The 20,083-nt window shown below is 39.3% G+C and overlaps 1 protein-coding gene across 12 annotated transcripts in view; it reads right to left on the bottom strand.

Annotated features, from left to right (window-relative positions):
* The window catches only part of Dtna (dystrobrevin alpha), a 342,602-nt gene that overhangs the window by 225,339 nt on the left and 97,180 nt on the right, over nucleotides 1-20,083 (bottom strand). For 6 of the 12 annotated variants that reach the window (XM_029471843.1, XM_029471846.1, XM_029471845.1 and 3 more), the window contains exon 1: nucleotides 17,132-17,340. The exons of 1 other annotated variant lie outside the window; for it this stretch is intronic. The gene's annotated coding sequence lies outside the window, so the exon portion shown is untranslated. Of the gene's footprint in view, nucleotides 1-17,131; nucleotides 17,349-20,083 lie in introns of those variants that run through there. 5 more of the 12 variants (XM_029471848.1, XM_029471844.1, XM_029471842.1 and 2 more) reach the window with 1 other exon arrangement.

Genomic DNA, 20,083 nt, shown 5'->3' with positions numbered 1-20,083 from the left:
TCCAGTGACAGGCCCAAAGTGGGATCTTGCTCAAGGGGCAGTCCCAAGGCCTGACACTATTACTGAGATTATGGAGTGCTCACAAAAAGGGACCGAGCATGACCACACTCTGGAAGACCAACAAGCATCTGAAAGAGTTGGATTGCACCCAGCCAATGGACAGACGCAGGTGACCTCTGTTGTTGAATTAGGGAAAGCCTGAAAGAAGATGAGAAGGGTGACCCTGTAGGAGGACCAGCAGTCTCAATTAATCTGGACCCACGAGATCTCTCAAACACTGGACCACCAAACAGGCAGCATATACCAGCTGATATGAGGCCCCAACACACATATAGCAGAGGACTGCCAGGTCTGTGTTCATTCAGAGATGATGCACCTAACCCTCAAGAGACTGCAGGCCTCAGGAAGTTTAGAGGTCAGGTGGGGTGGGGAGTGGGCACATCCAGGTGGAGACAGGGGGTGTGGAGGAGGTATGGGATGTGGAACAGTCAGAGGGTGGACAGGGGTGGTGTGGAATAAAATATGGAGTGTAAATAAATAGATAAATAAATTAATTAAAAAAGATTGCCCCTAAATATTTCCTTCTGCTTCAATATAACATTCTTCTGAATTTCTCATAAGTAGTGAAAAAGACCACTGAAAATGCCTCTCAATCCTGCTTCCTAATAATGGAAGGTTTGGCCTAAGCCTTCCAAAGTACCATGAATGAAAGCAACAGTTACAAATGGTTCAGATATGAGACGTGTACTATCCATGAGTCACAGGACTGTGACTGAGCTACAGCCCTACCATCACTGTTCCCTATCTGAGGAGTAGAGAATTATTGGACATTGTGTTTCAGTAAAATGATGGTTAAAAGTCACTGCTAATTGAAAATGCTTCCCTAGACTTCACTCCAGAATGCTCTCAACAAACATTTTGCAATGATGTGAACTCTACAAAATAACAAAGCCAAGTCTGACTAGTCATTATTTTTTGGACCAATGAATGCTTGGCATGAATTTTCCAATGAACCCAAGATGTAACCAAATAGATCGAGTGGACTCTTTGTTCCTTTTGTTATGGACAAAGTTGCTCTCCTTCTATGGAATTAACAGATTTGATTATTTTATAATGTCGTGTAAGCTTGTTCTCCACTCTAATATTTTTGGACTTGGCCAAAGATGGGATTGATCCAGCAAGATATTAGAAAATTATAGGAGGGAGCTCTGAAATGGATGTAAAATAAATAAATAAATAGTTGAACAAAAATTATATTACAAATTAGATTGAGGAATGCAGATGAATAAACTATATTATGTATACATTTGTTTTTAAAAACAATGAGTATTATAAAGGCTGACCATAATTTCTTAGGCATAAAAAACTCTCCCATGCATGATTTATTTTCATGGGTACTTTTTCTTCAATCATATCTTTGCATACAATATTTGGTAATTTTAAGACAAGGAGAAGATAAACTGGTCAGAAAACATTTACAGGTAAACTGAGGATTGGGGAAACATCTGAGTATAATCTGTGTGTTGTTCAACGTAAACACTGCAGAATTTTAACAATAAGAAACAATGGGCAAGAAAAATTAATCAAGGTCTAGGCACAGCGATCTCTTTGGTGCTTGTCATTTCTGTAGTACTGACACACTGCAGAGTATATACGTCAAGTCACTGCAGAATACATATGTCAAGTCTGTAAGTACTACTTTCCTCTGAAGTTACACACCATTGTGACTTTCAAGAGTCTGCAATCATTCTGAGAATCTTCTTCCTTAAAAAATAATATAGATTCAGAAGAAAGAAATGAACTTCCAGGGATCAGGATTTGCAAGGCTCAATACCTAAGCATAGAGGTTTGAAACTTTGGAGAACAGAATTGTATTACACTACATGCCCAGTTTTCATGACAGTCAAATGAACCAGTGAATGAAAGGATTTGAGGGTAGAATATAAGATGCTATAGTTTTGAAGTGTTCACCTTTTTAAGGTGAAGGTTTGTAAGCCAACTCCTAGAATGATTAAGGTCCAAGAGAGGAAACTTTAGATTTATCTTAGAGAATTTGTATTTTCTATGTTCTCTGTAGAGAATTTTCATGTTTCAGGTAGGTAGGTAGGAAGAAGAAGATAATATCAGTGTCTCCTGACTCATAGATCACTGCAATGAGTATTTCATTTTAATTTCTTCTAATACTATGTCTACAGAGTGTGAAGAACTGCATAATTTTGAGTGTGCTGTTATTGTATGATGACATCAGCTTTTCCTTAAAGCATCAGTTCTTTATGAGGCCATCATTGCGCCATGGGCACTACGCTGAACTCAACAATTGCTTAATAGAGCTCACCTCATCTTGACACCTGGAGATTTTCATCTGTTGGTATCACAATACAACAGATGAGAATAAGAAGGTAACAATATTCAGCCTACATCACAGTTCATCAAAACATAATTGATCTACAAGAGTATGTAACCACTTCATCACATTTAGGCTATCTTGTATTTTACCAAGAGTATTTATTATATTTTCTTAATTATTTCATTTCCTCTTTTATTTCTAAAATATTTGTGTGGGAGAGCTATATATGTTTATGTGTTTTTTTGTGTTCATGGGTGTGTGCATATGGAATTATTCATGAAGTCCCACCATTTCCATTTTCTTGGACCTAGTTAGCACACTTCAAAACCAACTGCCTATGCCAATTGTGTGAGACCCCAGCCATCACAACTTAAAACAATGTTCCATATGGTCATCATGAAAGTGACAATGTCTCCAGCTATGTCTTGATATATTATTTCTGAGAACTTAGATATCAATGAAAGATCTTAGAAAGAGTTCTGTTGTATCCACCTCAGGTGACCTAATCTTTATACTTCCATTTAGAAAAAATGGAATAATTACAAGGCAACAATTATATGAGGCATCAATGTTTAGATTAATAACAATTTGGCCTTGAGTTTATCTCCTTGAGTCATGAATAATTACAAATGAGGGAGTTAAAAGGACAGTGGAACTTGATGTATTTTATAGTTTCCTCACAGGAAAGCTTACAAGTTAATCTTGAGAGGTGAGTCTCTTCCAAGTACTAACTCCTATAAGCTACATAGTATAGCTTCTACTTTGAAAGAAAAAAGTAAGAGTTAGCGCTGTGTGTCTACAGCCATTCCTTTATCTTCCCCCTCAAATAGGGGGTCCTGTATCGCAGGTTTGCATAAAACTTGGTATGGAGCCAAGGTTGATTTTGAACTTCTCATTTTCCTATGTCATTTCCTGAGTAGGGAAGTTACAGGGATATGTCACTGCGTCCTGCCTATGTGGTGCATGGACTCACACTCAGGGCTTTGTGAATGTTAGCGAAACATTCTGCCAACCGAGGTATATTCCCAGCTCCTGAGTCATTTCTTATTTTCTCAAAAAGAAAAAAAAATATACCTATCCCAACTGGAACAATAATCAAAGCATTGTGTCACCCAAAGAACATTATATACAAGTATATATTGTCTTCCAATTTTAATGATTATCCCAGTTTGAAAATAGGAAGTGAAATTTTATATGATCAGGAAGGGTTAACAAAGAGCTGAGAATAATTAATAAATAAAAACTAAAATGTTCTAGGGCTCCAAGTAAACAATGCCTCTCATGACATTGCACCTAGACTGGAGGAGGCAGAGAAGGGCTGGGTGGACATGTGCTAGGCATGAGACACACTATGACAGAACATGTAGAGGGTATCACGCTCCACAGCAAGGTCAAGGTTAATTTTGTTGACCTCTGCTAGCAGGGTTGATAGCCCCTGACTGAAGAAGAGTTAAAGTGCTTAAATGGTAGATGAAAGGGCAGCCAAACTGATCCAGTGATGGAAAAATAGAGGAATTTGTGATTAATTCTCACAAACATATGTGATGGATCACTACAATGCAGAAAGAGATGGAAAACTGTTTCATCATTAAAAGCAGCTCTGGGTCTTTTTTTGCTGGCATCACAACAGGTTACACTTAACTCAGGAAGAACATTTTTGGAAGCTCTCATAATTACACCACCCAGAATCCAAAAAAAGGATCTAAGAAGTACCTTTGTGAGAAAAGATACCAGAACACTTAAGTAGAAATGCACACTCACTGGTGCTCCAGGGTGATAAACTGACTGAACAGAATTGATCAGAGTCTGCCTTTGAGCACTAAAGGATGTATTTTATTTTCAGAACTGCTTTGGTAAACCCTTTTGCCTGCTAGGCAATTAGTAGTAGACAGAGATACTTACAAAGCTCACTCCTGATTTTGATAATAAGAAGAACGCATAGCTCTGGCTGCCTATCATTTTGTAGGCTTGGGAACATGCATGCACACGTCTCCAGAGAAATGCCAGGAGAGTAACTTAGGGGTGTTAAATGTGAATGCCACAACACTGTCCTTTCCAAAAGGATTTAAAATCGATAGTACATTTATCAGAAGGGTAGGACTTTTGGGATTCCCTTTATTGATGTTACTGGAACTTAAAATTCAAATCAGAAAGATCTGACATCATTGTCACTTCAGCTCCAGTGTGACTACTATCTTCTCCCTTGAATTTTACCCCTAACAGAGCCATCTGGAAGAAAGCCCTCTCCTTGATTTTCAGAACTATGTTTCTTGTTTTGCTTTTCTTTTGATTGATCTCTACACTTTTTGGTGTGTGTTCTGAACTACTAATGCTGGGTACAATATAGAGAAAGAGAGTACAAAAACGTCTAGGAAAAACATGGAACATTGTCAAATATTGCCACCAAATGCCAAGGTCATGAGAGAAAGGACTTCCTTCCCGAATATCTTTGTGTTAAAGGAGCTGGATATAGTAATAAAATTTTCACTCATCTCTCTTGGTAAGTATTCTTAGCTAGTGAAAGGCTTAAATTATGAGAAAATCATGACGTGGCCTATTTTTATAGAATATACACTTGAACATAGGCTAGAGAATATTCAGCTATAGCAAACAGATTTCTATATATAATCAAAATTATAAAAATGATGGCAGCTTTCTTTAGTGGGCAATCTTATTTCCCATCTACCTAGACCTCATTGATGCGTTAATTTAAATTTAATTTATGAGCAAATCATTGCAGCACCTTCCCCTCTCCTTTGTTCCACTCTTGACTTTTTTAAAACCATTGTTCAGAGCAATAGATTCATGTAATTTTGTTTTGTATAACATTTATTTTAAATTACCTTTGCTACAGAGTCTTGTTTTTCAATCCCAGGGAATAGCAATCAGTGTGAATTGTCAGAATGGAAACAATGCTGGGAAAGAGGAGGCACTGGTTAAGATGTGTGTCTTCTCTGAAATCTGGAGAACAGCACTCTTATTAGGCAGATGAACCGAGGATGCCTTAATGAAGTAAAGTGGAAGGACACAGGTGTCCAAAGGACTTTTATGCACAGGGACATTTTGAGATCTGGCTCCAGATCCCCATGAGCCAATTTTCACTGTTCTTTCTTGCATTGATTATTTTCAGGGAAGGATTTGGACTTTAGAAGTACTCTGTCCTGTAAGGACTAGAGAGAAAACATTTGGGGATAGTGTAAAAGGCTATCTATGGTTAACTATGTGTTTATCTTTTCAAATTCATTGCTATTCACTTCAGCCTCACATTTCTTCCTCTAGGAGCATCAAACCATCGGTGGCTCTGTATACGATGAAACTTCTCATCTTTGTCACATGAGAACTTTCATCCTGAACCATCTTGCCATCTTTCCTTTTCCAGGGAATGCTTATTCATGTATTATGACCCAACAGCATCGCTGCTTTCTTCAGGACATCTTCTCTGGGGACTCTAAGCCTCATCCCACTTTCTATAGTCTTTGGCTCCATGTGCCCAGGTCATTTTGTTAGACAATGCCCTCCTCTAAAGCATAACATGGATTAAGATTGACACACAATCTAATGCCAAGGTTTAGTAAGGCCCTATTCTGACAGACAGATGATCAATCATGTACTGTTGGCATGCTTCCAATGTTCTTGTGTTGTTGGGAGATAGAAACGGAACACAGAGAACTACATGTGACTTTATTTTGAAAATGTGTGTCTATGAGTTGGCAGATCACCTTTTATAACTATGACATGAAGATGTTATACCAAAGTGCAGCTACCTCTTGTAGATTTCTAAACAATTAGAAAAAAGGGTGTAGCCACCCCCAGTGGCTCAAACTTAGTTGCAAATGTCTACACCTCTGCAATGTTTTATCTCAAAACAGAACTTCAGAATTTCAAAATTCCCCTTTTATGCATGCTTTCTTACTTTCTCACATCACTATACTTATGTGCATTACGTAGAAAACAGGTTTACATTTAAATAATTTAAATAAACCATACACAATAGTGGTCCAAGTCACTCATTTATGAATGAGTGATTTTGAGCTATCACCGGAATTTACCCACACAAGGGAGATGATAAATCTTGTTCATCTATGAATAATTTAATTCTTTCTGCTGCAGGCATTGCTATATACCAAACCCACACAAAATATAGAAACAATCCTGGCAAGGCCAGCTGTGTCTGCTACTGCTGTTTGCTTTGAGCAGAGATGTAGTTAATGTGTATATTCTTAGACTTGTAAAAGCATTTGCGTGTGTGTGTGTGTGTGTGTGTGTGCGTGCGTGTGTGTGTGTCTACACGTACATGAGCAGCTTTGATGGCCTGTGCAGGAAATGTTTTGGCAAATGCATATCTAACTAAGGCAGGCAGCAGCATCTGAATTTTCTTCGTCCCTTTTCGTTAGATTACCAGTAATGGTTTGGCAGAAAGCCTGGTGCAATGTCCCCAAGTGCTGTAACACCAATTGGTGAGGGCATTTAAAGAGAAATTTTTTGTATTAACTCTTATCTTACCTCATTAGGAAATAAAACTTATTTATATCTTTGCACCCTTTGACATTTACATCTATATATTTAGTGTTGAAAATAGTATGAAAATGCTCACAGCAAATACAGAACAGTATCGGATTATTATTACTAAGTCTCCAAGGAACACTTGCAAAGATTCATGCTTACTTCAAAATATTTTATTATATTATTTAATTTGGTTGTGTGTATTTCTGTGTGAGTGTGCATGTCTCAGTACACATGTAGTGGTCAGAGGATAGCCTGCAAGAGGTGGTCCTCTCCTTCTATCATGTGGGTCCTAGAATTTAATGTCAAACAAGCTTGGCAGTAAATGCCTTCAGCCACTGAGCCATGTCAGAGGCCTAGCTTACATATTCTCAAAAGTTTGCAAAAGCATAGAAATGCCAAAAAACCCTCTATGCTTGTGATCTAATTTCTTATCCACAATTTCTTCTTGTTTTCCAAATGCTATAGATATAAAATTTCTTTGGTTTTTCCTGTTGTGGCAATATGTCAGGCTCCAGATAAACTTCTTAAGTTTAAAAAAATCAAACACCAGTGAAGTTCAGTGGTTACATGTAAATGACCTTCATGAAATTCTGCCTACAGTGAGAAATGCTATGGGTAATTCTCAGAAAGCATACTCTAATAGAATAAGTTATTGCCTAAGACAAAAGCAGGCTTTTCTGCAAGCGGTATTGTGTCTTTGAGGCCACTAGGGCATCATATAGAAACTGAAGCAATAATTTACCCCTATGCAATGAAAAATATAATGTAACTTTCACACTAGGACTCTTTGCCTCATTACACTAAACACTTCCCCCCTGTCATTTAAAGGAGAGACTGTAATACTGTAAATCTAAGCAACTGAGGTTTATGGCCCCATGCTCGGCAAATGGTTATGCAGGATATTTTCCAGCCTTCTAAATGTTTTAGGTGCTAGGCAGTTTCGAAATGTGGATTATAACAGGCTTCATAACTGAATGCATTGGAAGAATGCAGTTGTCTGCTTCTTTGAAGCATTTCTTAAAACAGATTAGGATGAACCCACAGAGCTCAAAAGAAACCTGCAGATCCCACTTCAGTGATCATTTGGAGATGTTGCAGACATCATGGTGCTTTCTAAATTTTATCATAACCCCAAGGTAAAATATAAACAAAATGTAATCACAGAAAAGTATTGTGATAAGAATTTCTTCTACCAGAAGAAGGTAGAAAAACTGCTGGTGTACAAGCATGAGGACTTGAGTTGAATTTCCCACAAGCCCCAGAAAAAGTTGGCAGGTAGCATGCTTGTTATCACAGTACTTGGGAGGCAGGAGGTAGATGACCTCTGGGAGCTCACACACCCATCAGCCAGTGTAGCCTATTAGTTGATTTCTAGTCTTGTAAGAGAACTTGCTTCTAAGTAAGTAAGTAAATAAATAAATAGACAGACAAACAGACAGACAGACAAGCAGATGGATAGACAAATGAATGAATAAATAAATGAATAATGGGAGAGTACTTAGGAGAGGACACTGTCCTTTGCCCTCTACATGGACACACACACCTGCACTCACACACATGTGAATCCCATGCACAAGCACTTGTATACAAATGTTTACCTGTACATGCATGAACATAGATACACAAATACATGTAAAATTATGCTTCCCATAACTTTGGCCAAATTACTTCTCTTTCTATAAGGTAAAATGAAAATACACTTCCAAATTATTTTAAAATATACTTATCTCCTAGTTAACACGGAAGAGGGATTTTAAAGACAACCAGAGTAATCCTATCAGACTGGACACGTGACAAAGAACAGCCCTGCACTGTCACAGCTGCCTACCTTGATATCTACACATCACTCACATATCTGGGACACTCTTTGGATAGAGTTACTTTTTGAAAGCATCCAATGAATGGAGTAAGTCCTAGTTTACACAGTCATTGCACTTCAACATAACACACATTCTATTAAGGAAAGTGGGTAATTGTTTTAGTCATTTGTTAGTCTTCTTTCATAGGAAAATTCTCTCAGGTGATAACTTTAGAAAATAATTTTATTAAAGTCAACAGTTTTTTTTCAAAGCTTTAATATTTTGATTTTGAAGCATGCGAAGAGAAAACAATCAAGAAATAGATGTTGAAATTGAGGGAGGCTTTCCTCTTCAGAAGGTCTTAACCCAGAAATAAACACTAACTTAATAGGTTAATAATGCAAGGCCACATTGCAAAAAAGGATTAACAATGTAAGACTTTCTTTCAAAGATGGGTTATAAAGTTCTGAGTGATATTCTTATTTTTGATGTATCCCAAATAATATATCCCAATAGCAATAAATATTACCGAGTGGTGTGTAATTTAAAAATAATGCTTTTTACCAAGAGAATGAAAATAAATTAGCAAATAGTGAAGACATTTATAAAAGTTCTTTGAAAACCCTTAGCTTTATGTTTTCAAAGTATTACACGAGCTAGAATATTATGTTATAAATTGTTTTAAAATATACTTATTTTACTTTTAACTTATGTATATGTGTGTGCATGCATGTGTGTGTGCATTTGTGCATGCATGTATGCATGTATATGTGTGCAGGTGTGTGTGCATTTGTACATGCGTGTTCACATATGTGTGTGTACGTCTCTGTGTGTGTGTGTGTGTGTGTGTGTGTGTGTAACTGTGTGGATTCAGTGTCACAGAGGCCAGAGGCACTGAATCCTCTGTAGCTAGACTTCTAGGAAGTTATGAATTCCTGGATATGGATTCTAGGCACTATCCCTAGAGTTTTATGTGTTCTTAATACAACATAACAGGTATAATTGAAATAGAATTTACTAAGCTATGTTTGATGATGTGGAACATTCTTTCTGTGTGTCTCTTTCTTTGCCCACTCAAACTCTATCTTAGAAAACAGTAGACTTAAAGTGATGTGAGCCTGTGCATGTAGAATATTCCTGAAGCCTTACGGTTAGTATAGGCCAGGATCTCTAAGAGGGAGATAAAATGTATAGCAATTTGCTTGATTCAGAATCTGAAACATCCCTCAAAGCATTTCCTAGAATTGTTGCTACCAAGAACACATGTTAAATTTGCTGACTTAAATTACAGTTCCAGGGACCCCAGCAAAGTGCCTTAAAATGTGTAATCCTTCAAATGTCTCATTACTATTAGATCTTATCCCAGATTTTATCTCAGCATTCACAGATAGGCACGTACAGGGTTTGATCGATATGGGTGTTATTTAAGACTATGCTTTTCTAAAGTATTGTTTATTACTGTTCCTGTTTTGAAGACTAGTCCTCTTACTTCACTTACTAGCAAAGGTAGGGGTGTGGATTAAACTTGCATTCAATTATTTTTCATCCAGTTCTCAATATGCATGAGCAGTTTGTAAATATGGGAAAATGAACATTTCATAGCTGCTCTTCACATTCTGTAGGAGTTCCCTATTAGAAGTTTCTCTGAATTCCCCAAATTATTTATGGCCAGGAGTACCCAATGATTGGCAGGAAAATGACCAAACTCTTAGCATTGTATAAGATGGGAGCATTGCAAAAGTGGCAAGGACTTGAGAGCCAAAGATCTAAGGAATGAGAGTCAGAAGATGTGACCAGGACAAAAGATGTCAGCATTACATCATCCCATCGCATGCTCACATATTCCCCAGTGTAGAGCAGTGCAGCAGCATTCCCCAGTGTATGCACAGGTGTGTAATACTTTATGACTAGGCTCTGGAGGCTTGGGGATGCTTAATCATGTGCGAGTTTGGAAAATTACTGGATGGAGCTCTCTATAGATATTTCAGACCTTCCTCTTTGCAGACATGTTGGTAGGATTGCGTTTCCTACCCTGCTAAGATAGCTAGGTGTGGCCAGACAGTGGTAGTGCATGCCTTTAATCCCAGCACTTGAGAGGCAGAGGCAGGTGGATTTCTGAGTTCAAGGCCAGCCTGGTCTACAGAGTGAGTTCCAGGACAGCCAGGGCTACACAGAGAAATTCTGTCTCAACAAACAAACAAACAAACAAACAAACAAACAAACAAAGCTAGGTGTGACTATATGGTATATTTTGGCCAAGGAAGAGATGAGGATTGAAGTGTAGAGAAAGCCTTCAGTCAACATATAACGACTTAGTGGCTCACATGAGAGGAAATTCTAGTTTCCTATATCTCACTGAGATTGGGGCTTGCCTTCTCAGGAAGCCACACCTAGTACATTTGTCTATGCTGTAATTTAAACATATATAATAAGAAAACTACATATGTGTCTTACCTACAAAATAGTGTGCAATATTGGATTTACTTACACAAGTGTACAATGTTCACAGAAGCCAGAAAGGGCATGCTATGCAGGTGCTGGGAACTGAACCCACAGCCTATGCAGGAGCAGTAAGTGCTCTGAGCTGGTGAGAGCTTTTTCAGTCAGAGCTCTGTAAAGGGATAGTTACATTACTTGAGGTTTTAGCAGATGACAACTTTTCAGTGAGTTTGTTTCTATAAATGTATAGTAACGGCAGTCTGAGATTTAAAACTACTTTCATATTAGAAGATCAGCTTCATTCAAAAATTCCTTCTACACCTGTTTGGGTGAATCTGTTTCTGTCAGTGCTCACAGATATGTGACCTGCAGAGTCACATAGGTATGAACAGAAAAATGTAAATGGAATTATAAAGGGGAAGTAATACAAAGAAATCTATTGTTATTTGAAAAACTATAGAGATATTCAATTTTTCATAACTCTGGGTGACAACATATTTATTTTGCAAAACTGCAAAGTCCAGCTTTATTTATGCAAACAAACTGATATCTGGTAATAAATGGTATGTGAAAATTGAGCATTTTCAGGTCTTTTGATATTAATGACTAATAAAAGTCTTTCTAGGCATGGTCTTATTATTTAGTTCAGGCTAGTTTGGGATTCATTATATGGTTCCAACTAGCCCTGAACTCATTATTATCCTGCCTCAGTCTCCAAAATTCTGTGATTTCAAGTGTGAACCATCATGTCAAGAAGTGTACATTTTTTTAAAAGTCCAAATAATACCAAGCTACCCTAATAATTGACTTATTGTGAGGCAAATGCTGAGAAAGAAAAAAAAAGAGTTTTATTAAACAGGGTGAGATCAACTCAAGAGGAAAAGAGAAATGAAAGAATATTTATAGAGGTATTACATCCAAGGCCATTGTCCAGAGGAAGGCGTAAGTAAATTATCCCATAGCCTAGAACAGATAGGAGAAAGCAGGAGTTTCCCCCCTCTCCCCACTAGCTGGAAGCTAACATCTGATTACTGTCAAACAGGTAGTCTTCATTTGTCCCATAAATTAAATAGAAAAGAATACATCTTCATATGTTCTTGTAGGAATTTTCAGATTCACATAGTAGATTTAAACATTTTATTAGAGTCAGGTATTTGTTTAAAGATTAACTTTGGTCTCATCTATATTAAAGCTCTTCTCTTCGTGGAGGAGGGAGAGAACTATGTGAACATAACATAAGGCAGATGTCTTCATTTCCTTAAACTCAAGATTTGGCATATCAAGGACACATAATAAATGTATGAAAAACTTACAAATAGTCCAAAGAGTCAAACTTGATTAAACAGCTTTACCAAATATCAGCTTCTTTTGGTCCCCACGGATTACATTCAATTTATCAGTAGCCAAAGAGCCTTTCGTTCTTAGCATATGCTGATAGTGATATCACATCAATGCTGTGCTTCAAGGCCATAAAATTTAAGGGAAAAAAATGAAAGCACCACTGTCGACTGAGAATCCAGTGTTTTCTCAGGGTTGGTGTTCTGACAGCGCATAAGATGATTCATTCTAATTTAGTTTCTCAATGGTCTGTCTTCTGATGTGCTATTGAGTGTTCCTGGTGACGTTTGTGTGTACGTGTGTGCATATGTGTTCATTTGTGTTCACGTGCATGTAGAAGCCAAAAACCTTGGGCATCATTCAATAGGTACCATCTGCTTCATTTTTGTGTGTGTGTGACTGGGGCTTTCACTGGTCTGGGACTTTCCACATAGACTAATCTGGCTTGCCATCAAACCTCAAGGATTTGGTTGTCTCTGCCTTTCTAGAACTGGGATTCCATGTTCTTGTTTCAACACATGACTTTTTAATCTCTGGGTTATGGAAATAAACTAATGTAACCCTCTTGGTTATAAGGTAAGCATCTTACTGAGCCATCCACACAGCCTGGGCATGATTCAGGGAACCTCCTAGTTTCCACATGCTGTGACTGTCCTTTGACTAAAAACCTCTCTGATAATGTGCAGCTGACTCATCCATTTTACCGCTAATGTGTTCCCTGTTATCAGTTGGCCTTACTTGGAAATAAAATGAACATTAATCCCACTTTTCCAGAAGAATGGTCCCCACCAAACAAGCAAACATTTCCTGACTCTACTTGGCATTTAGCATCATTATTGATAACTATGCTAGGTCAAAACATATAGGATAAATATAAGTAAATAAAGAAAAAAGGGACCATCCAAAAATGACAGCCGTGGAAACAGTTGATTATTCATTCCTTAAACCTGTAGTGCTATTAGAGATGTTGGGAACTTCAGGTGAACTCTGAAGGTAGGAAGACATGGTGAGTGACCCATGAGGCGAAAGTTGAAGAGCAACAAGCACTCTGGGAAAGGAAAGATGCCTCTGCACTCTCACACACTGCCTGGTATATGACAGATCCTGGAGGCTGGAGTAATGCTTGACTCAAGTGTTGGTGATGACCAGCTAAGGAGTGGACAGGTGACAAAGACTGACACTCTGTGACAGGCCTTGTAGGCTGTGTTAGAGATGCCATAGTCTTATTTTGAAGGCCTCTTGAGTTCTCTAATCACTAGTGACTGTGGTTCTTAGAACACAGGTGTATTTGTCCAGCACGAGACATGACCATTGGGTGGTGATGGTGTGGGAGGGGACTAGAGGCAGAAGAATAACTGTAAGAATAAAACAGCAACCAATAAGGCAATGGAGACCCAAAGCAGAGCAAGCACAGAGGAAGCAGAGGGCGGAGGAGATTAACTTACAATAGTCTAAAAAGATGTGGTAATACTAAATACAGGCATGGAGAAAGCCGGAAGAGTCAAGTTTTCTGAACAGCTGAAGTGACTGGAGTGGGTGGATTAGAGACTAAAGAGATTATCAAGGACAGTGGCCTGTGAAGGACAAACAAAAGGGTTGCTCTATATTGTAGGCAGAGAATAAGAAGCTGGAGGGCATGGGCCCTCCAATCAGAGAGCAGGACATGGGCCCTCCAATCAGTGAGCATATAGATTTTCGCCAAGACATCTTAAACCAATCCTAACACAACTAGAACATAAAGGACAGATAAATCAGAAAAATTGCCCCAAATAATCAGTGGCAATAGCAGGCTGTGCAGACTGTGGAGGAAGAAGATGTGTTCTAAGGAATGGTAGCTATTAGTTCAGTAGAGTGAACAGTCGTCTCTTGTAGTAGTCATGACGGAGATACTTAAACGCAGAGCTCTACTCAAGTAAGTAAAAGTATAAGAAATTCAAAGAGGGGCAGAGTTAATCACAACCCGAGAGCTTGGCAAATGAAAACTTAGAAATCAGGGCACCGGTGAGATGGCGCAACGGATAAAATCACTTGCCATGTGACCCTGGCAACCTGAGTTTGATTCCTGCAACCCACATAGAGATGGACTCCACAAAACCTGATCTCTGACCTCCACACGGGTGCTGCGATGTGCACACCCCATCCTTCACGAATATACACAATAAAAGTAATAAATAAAAGTTTTACAAATTAGAAAGACAAGAGATAAGTTAAACTTTAAAGCTCAAAGTTTTGCCCCTTGGAATATGACTATTCAGGCAAATGACTGACGAACACAGTTTCCTCTGGTGGCCTGACTGACTTCATTAATATGTCAAAGTCTTTGGCCAAGTATATGCTGGGATCTGGAAAGACCAGGTCTTCTACTAAGACAGAGTGAACATGAATGAGCCTATGCTCATTAGGCCTACATGCAGGCTCCTGACACAGAGAGAGCTCAAGGCCCCTGCACTTTGCTGAAGGTATTTCTAGTCTGCTACCTGCCACCTTCTCTGCAGGAAAGCATCACCCTAACTAGGTCTCTGTCTACCCCTACAAGTGATTTCTACCACCCATTCCTTTAGTCATTTTGAAATATAAGTAGCCCAAGCTACCCGAACTTGCAGTGAGCTTGCTAACTTTGACTACCAAATGCTGGAACTATAGGTTGGTGCCACCAGGTTCAATGAGTGATTTTTCAAGATACATTTTCAACATAAAGCGTAGTTATGACGTATTATTATGACACTGCGAGTGAACATGTGATGGGAAATAACAGAGACATATCCAATAACACGTGAGGTATAATCAGTAGATACATACCAAAAGGCTACAACCTTCACCATGTCTAAAGGAAGACAATCCAAGTTTTCTGCCACATTATGGAACTAGAAACTCTAACAATGATCCAACAGTGGGGGGCACATATTTAATCCCCCCATTAGTATTGGACATGTTGTTTAAAATTCTTACATGTTAGAAATTTGTACTCTGAACTTTTTCTTTTAACATAGTGAAAACCAAAAGAGCCAAATCTCAATATAGCAAGAAGTAAATAGTGGTGTACCCGAACCAGGTGTATAAATGACAGGCGTGTGTGTATATCTCTGCGTGAACTGCATTGTGCTCCATACACTCACAAATTTATGCCAGCCTCATTCTTAAAGTCAGCTGTTCAGGACACAGCCACCCATACACTATTACCAGTCTCTTGAAATGACTAGGAAAAATTTGCTAAGTTACTGTCTGTTTATAGGGAATTGAGAATAACTTGCAATTTGTGCAATTTAATGAGTTACTTCTAAGGATCACTAAACACTAACTACAATTTCAACAAACTGCCTAATAACTCTTCTAAGGATAAATATTTCTAACAAAATACATAAGTTTCCAATCCACACAGGACAACATTAAAACACTCTTGACAGGTTCTTCCTCACAGGCAGGGCTTGGGTACTGAGCCTCATCATTTCTTAGAAACCTTGAAGGAGGGGGAAGCTAAGGGGGTAACTGGTACACCAGGCTGTGCTGACCACTTCTGGACTCTGCTAATTTTACATTTTGTTTGTCCTTGCTATGCTGCTCAGCAGTCCTAAGTTCAACTCTGTTCTTACAATGCCTACCTTTTTGGCTTAGAAGAGTGACTAAGTGACATACTACATCAGTTTTTATTATCAAAGTTGTGTGATAGAAGCCATATTAAACCACTCACTGCTTGCATCTATTTCAGTCTGGTCTATTTGGCAGAGCAAACCCAGGCTAGTTACAGGGAACCACTCTTCAGCCCCACATTCTGTCAGGGGAGCGTCAGCCTGCTTATTTTCCCCATATAAAGGAGAATAGCCAATTCTCGCCATGCACTCTGTGACTATTATGGACAATATTTATTCAGAAGGAATGCTGTGTGAGTTTGGAAAAGCTGTCGCTAAGAGGAGAGGGAAAGGTCGCTTGACCAAACAAGAAACAAAACCTATACATGGGCAAAACATGAGGAACTGAAGTTTGCCCTTCTCCTTGTGATGGAGCATTTAAATAGCCAAAACACAGCGTGGTGATTGTAAATTTAATGACTTTTCCTTCCTCCTCTTCTCTGGAGTTCTTTATAATCAGAACGCCCCCATTCACTTAGCAGATATCAGCTCTTTTGGAAAGGTATTGCTCAGAATTAATGAGGTAATGCCCCCAAACAACTGCTATTAATACATTGTCTTCTCTGATAGAGGCTGCCTGCGTTTTTTCTGCCACCTCTTCAAAGATGGGGTGCGTTCCAATGGTCTTAGAGTACCACAAGAAAAGAGCTCTCTCCCTCTCCTTCTCCCTCTCCCTCTCCCCCCCCCTCTCTTCTTTAAAACATCTTATCTTCATCATCTACCTTTGAACACAGTGCCATCCCAGGGAAGCTGTGCTCCATTTTACAGAGTCTTCTCCCCCATAATTTCTAACTCCATAAGCCTTAGGTGCTTGAGGGTTAACGGCAAAGAACAAGCCTACAAGCTTCATTCAAGTTACAACTCTGAAATGCAAACTTGAAAACAGCCTCACACAGGTACTGGGTTTCTTTCTGCCACTCAGAATGCCCAAGGCCACCTACTTCCAGAAAGAAAGCAGCTTCATCCAGACACAAGGAAATCTCCCCGATCGATCTTTCATTCATACCAACTACAAAGCCAAAGTCAACATCCACCTTCCCAGAGATGCACCTCCAAGTACCGGTGTTCTCACTTACCCTGGACCAGGTACAGCATCCCCTCTTCAACCTTTTTAGTTCCAGTTCATCTAGAGCACACAGTGATTGCTAGCACGTTCATGGGAGAACAGATTTAGCCAAATGGCTAATTACCCCTGAGATCATAACCAATTCTGAAATTCTAGGGAGAGACAGGAGTTTAAAAACCCGGCTTCCAGTTTCTGGCGTCCACTGTGTCTATCTTTAACTTGAAAACGATTTGGTTTCACATTCCACCGAAGTCCCACTGGCAGATGCCTTTGGTAAACTCACCAATGGCAGGCTTTCAAAGGTCTCCCTCGGCCCCTCCCTCCCAGGGAGCTTCCGCCCATTTCTTCTAAAGCTGGTTTACTCAGCTGTCCTTTACCTGTATCCTCGTGTGTAAAAGGAACTGCGTTCATTGAAGGCTATTACAGAAACCTTTGCAAGCTGAAGATCAGCTGAGGACTCGCTGGCTTCCCCTGCCATCACCCCACCCCCACCTCACGGACAGAAACCAACTGACTTCCAAACTTGGCTGCCTGAAAAAAGAATGTCCTCTGATTGGCATTCCTGGAGGCAGAGAGCCAGGCAGCCAGAGCTTGGCAAATGGCTTCCCCGGGGAAATACAGCACAAACAAGGAACTTTCCTGGATTTTATTTCAGTTTAAGGAAACTCCAAAGACTATGTTCAAATATTAAAGATATTTTGGTTGAAGTTCTCTCTTATTTTTTTTTTTTCTACCTGATAATCATTTTACCCAGAATAACTAGGGCTACAGAGAAAGAGCAAGATAGCAGAACTATTATCGAACATGGTATAAACTTTGTTTGGGGACTCATTAGAAAATGAAAAGAGCCACAAATGCCACTTCACAGTGTGCTAAGGACAACAGGCCAATGGGTGGACTTCCTGAGAAAGAAAATAATGTTATAGAACTGACTTCATTTGGCTTTTGTTTTATACTCCAAGCTGCAAGGGAAGAACAGGGAAGAAACACTTGCTTTTCCCAGGAAGCTTTCTTTTTTCAGGGTTGTCTTATAACACTTTAGCACACGCTGGGAAACAAAGTGTGTTTCTGTGTGTGTGTGTGTGTGTGTGTGTGTGTGCACACGTGTGAAGGGAAACTAAGTGTCCTATTTTGCTTTCTATTGCTACGATAAACACAACTGTCCAAACCAATCTGGCGAAGAAAAGGTTTATTCGGCTCACATGTCCCAATCAGTCTGTTTTTGAGAGAAGTCAACGCAAGAACTCAAGCAGAAACCTGGAGGTAGAGCTGCTTACTGGCTTGCTCCCCATTCCTTGCTTGGCTAAGGAATGCTAATTGCTTTCTTATTTAATCTAATACTAACTGCCCTGGGAGGGCACTGCCTACAAGAGTTAGGTCCTTCACATCAACTCTTAGTCAAGAAAATGCCCCACAGATTTGCCCACAGGACAATCTTACGGTGAAAATTCCTCAGTTGACATTTCTTTTTCCATGGCTCTATCATGTGTCAAGTTGATCATCATCATCAACAAACAACAACAACAAAACAAATAAACAAAAGAAAACCCAACCAAACAAAAACGACTCAGCAGCCCACTGGGTGAAGAGAAGAGCTAGAGAACAAAGACCATTCATCAAACAGAGCCCGACAAGGAAGAGTCATGGATGGGTCTCTCTAACACCACACAGAACCTGTGCTTAGCATTCTCTTATTTGTCACTGGGTTCCAAATATTATCTGTTACTGAAAATATGTTTCCTTGTGTTCAGAGTAGTACATGCAACTTGATGAACCATGTCGCCTCCTCAAATGCCTGGTGAAGATAGTACAACTTTGGTGGCTGCCTGAGTCATAGGATGAAGCATTGCCAGGTCTCAGCAACTGTCAGCTGGCTGGGATCACAGTGCTGCTGTGGCTGCAGCTGCTCCTTGGGTCTCACAGAGATATCTCGGAACATATTCAATGGCAAATGCTTGATCCTAGGTGACAGCTTTCTAATTCAGCCAACTAAGTTCACTGGCTTTAAATCTTTTTGTTTTTGTTGTTGTCGTTGTTATTGTCTTTTTCCACTGCTAGAACATCATTACTTTAAGGGATCACAAGGTAAGACCCACTCGATTGATTACTACAGCATGAATTTATTTCACTTGTATTTTGATGCTTATATATGTTGGTGACCACAAGCTACTTGCTCCTTCACCAAACTCCATTCCTAGATGCCTAAACAAAAAACTTTCCAAGGGAGGAAAAGGAGAAAGAAACATAGTTTATTCTTTAGCCTTAAGTTTAGTTAGGGAAAGTACAGGCAAAACAGGAACAGCTACAGTTTCCCATCCTGGTTCCTTAGTTGGAAAGAAATACTAACACCCAGCAGGGCTCTACTTCAAGGGACATTCCTTGAGAGTCCATGATGTGCTCACATTTATGAAATTCACAAACTGGTTCACATATAATTGAAGAAAATAACTCCCTGGCACAGAGAACAGACATCTCTGTTTCTTTTACACAAAGTGCCATGAGTTAAGATACAACACAATGCTCATCTCTGCTGTCTTTAGAGCCACCCTACTGTGTGACTGTTGCTGGGGAGATGCCTGTCTAATCCAAAACACCTCCTGTGCCTCATCTGTATTGTAGCCCGTGGGGAAGTGGGTAGTTATTGGTCTTCCTTGTAGACAAATTTACTTGTATTTTTCTTTCTAAAAACATTTTTTAAAAACGTATTTTACTTTTTTGTGTATGAGTTTTTGTACATGTCTGTGGGTGTACCCTGTGCTTATCTGATGCTTTGGAGGCAAGAAGTTATTGGATTCCCTGGAACTTGAATTATGGATGGTTATCGTCTGTTATATGAATGCTGGGAACTGAATCTGGGTCCACTGTACGAGCAGTGAGTGCTCTTAATGTCTGAGCATCTATTTACCTCCGACATTGTTCTAAATAATTCTAGGAAAAACATCCCTGTTTGTAAGCAAAGAAT

This window comes from Mus caroli, chromosome 18, assembly GCF_900094665.2.
Source record: "Mus caroli chromosome 18, CAROLI_EIJ_v1.1, whole genome shotgun sequence".
NCBI lineage: Eukaryota > Metazoa > Chordata > Mammalia > Rodentia > Muridae > Mus > Mus caroli.
The sequence above is the reverse complement of the archived record's forward strand: the minus strand, read 5'-3'. Positions and strand labels throughout refer to the sequence as shown.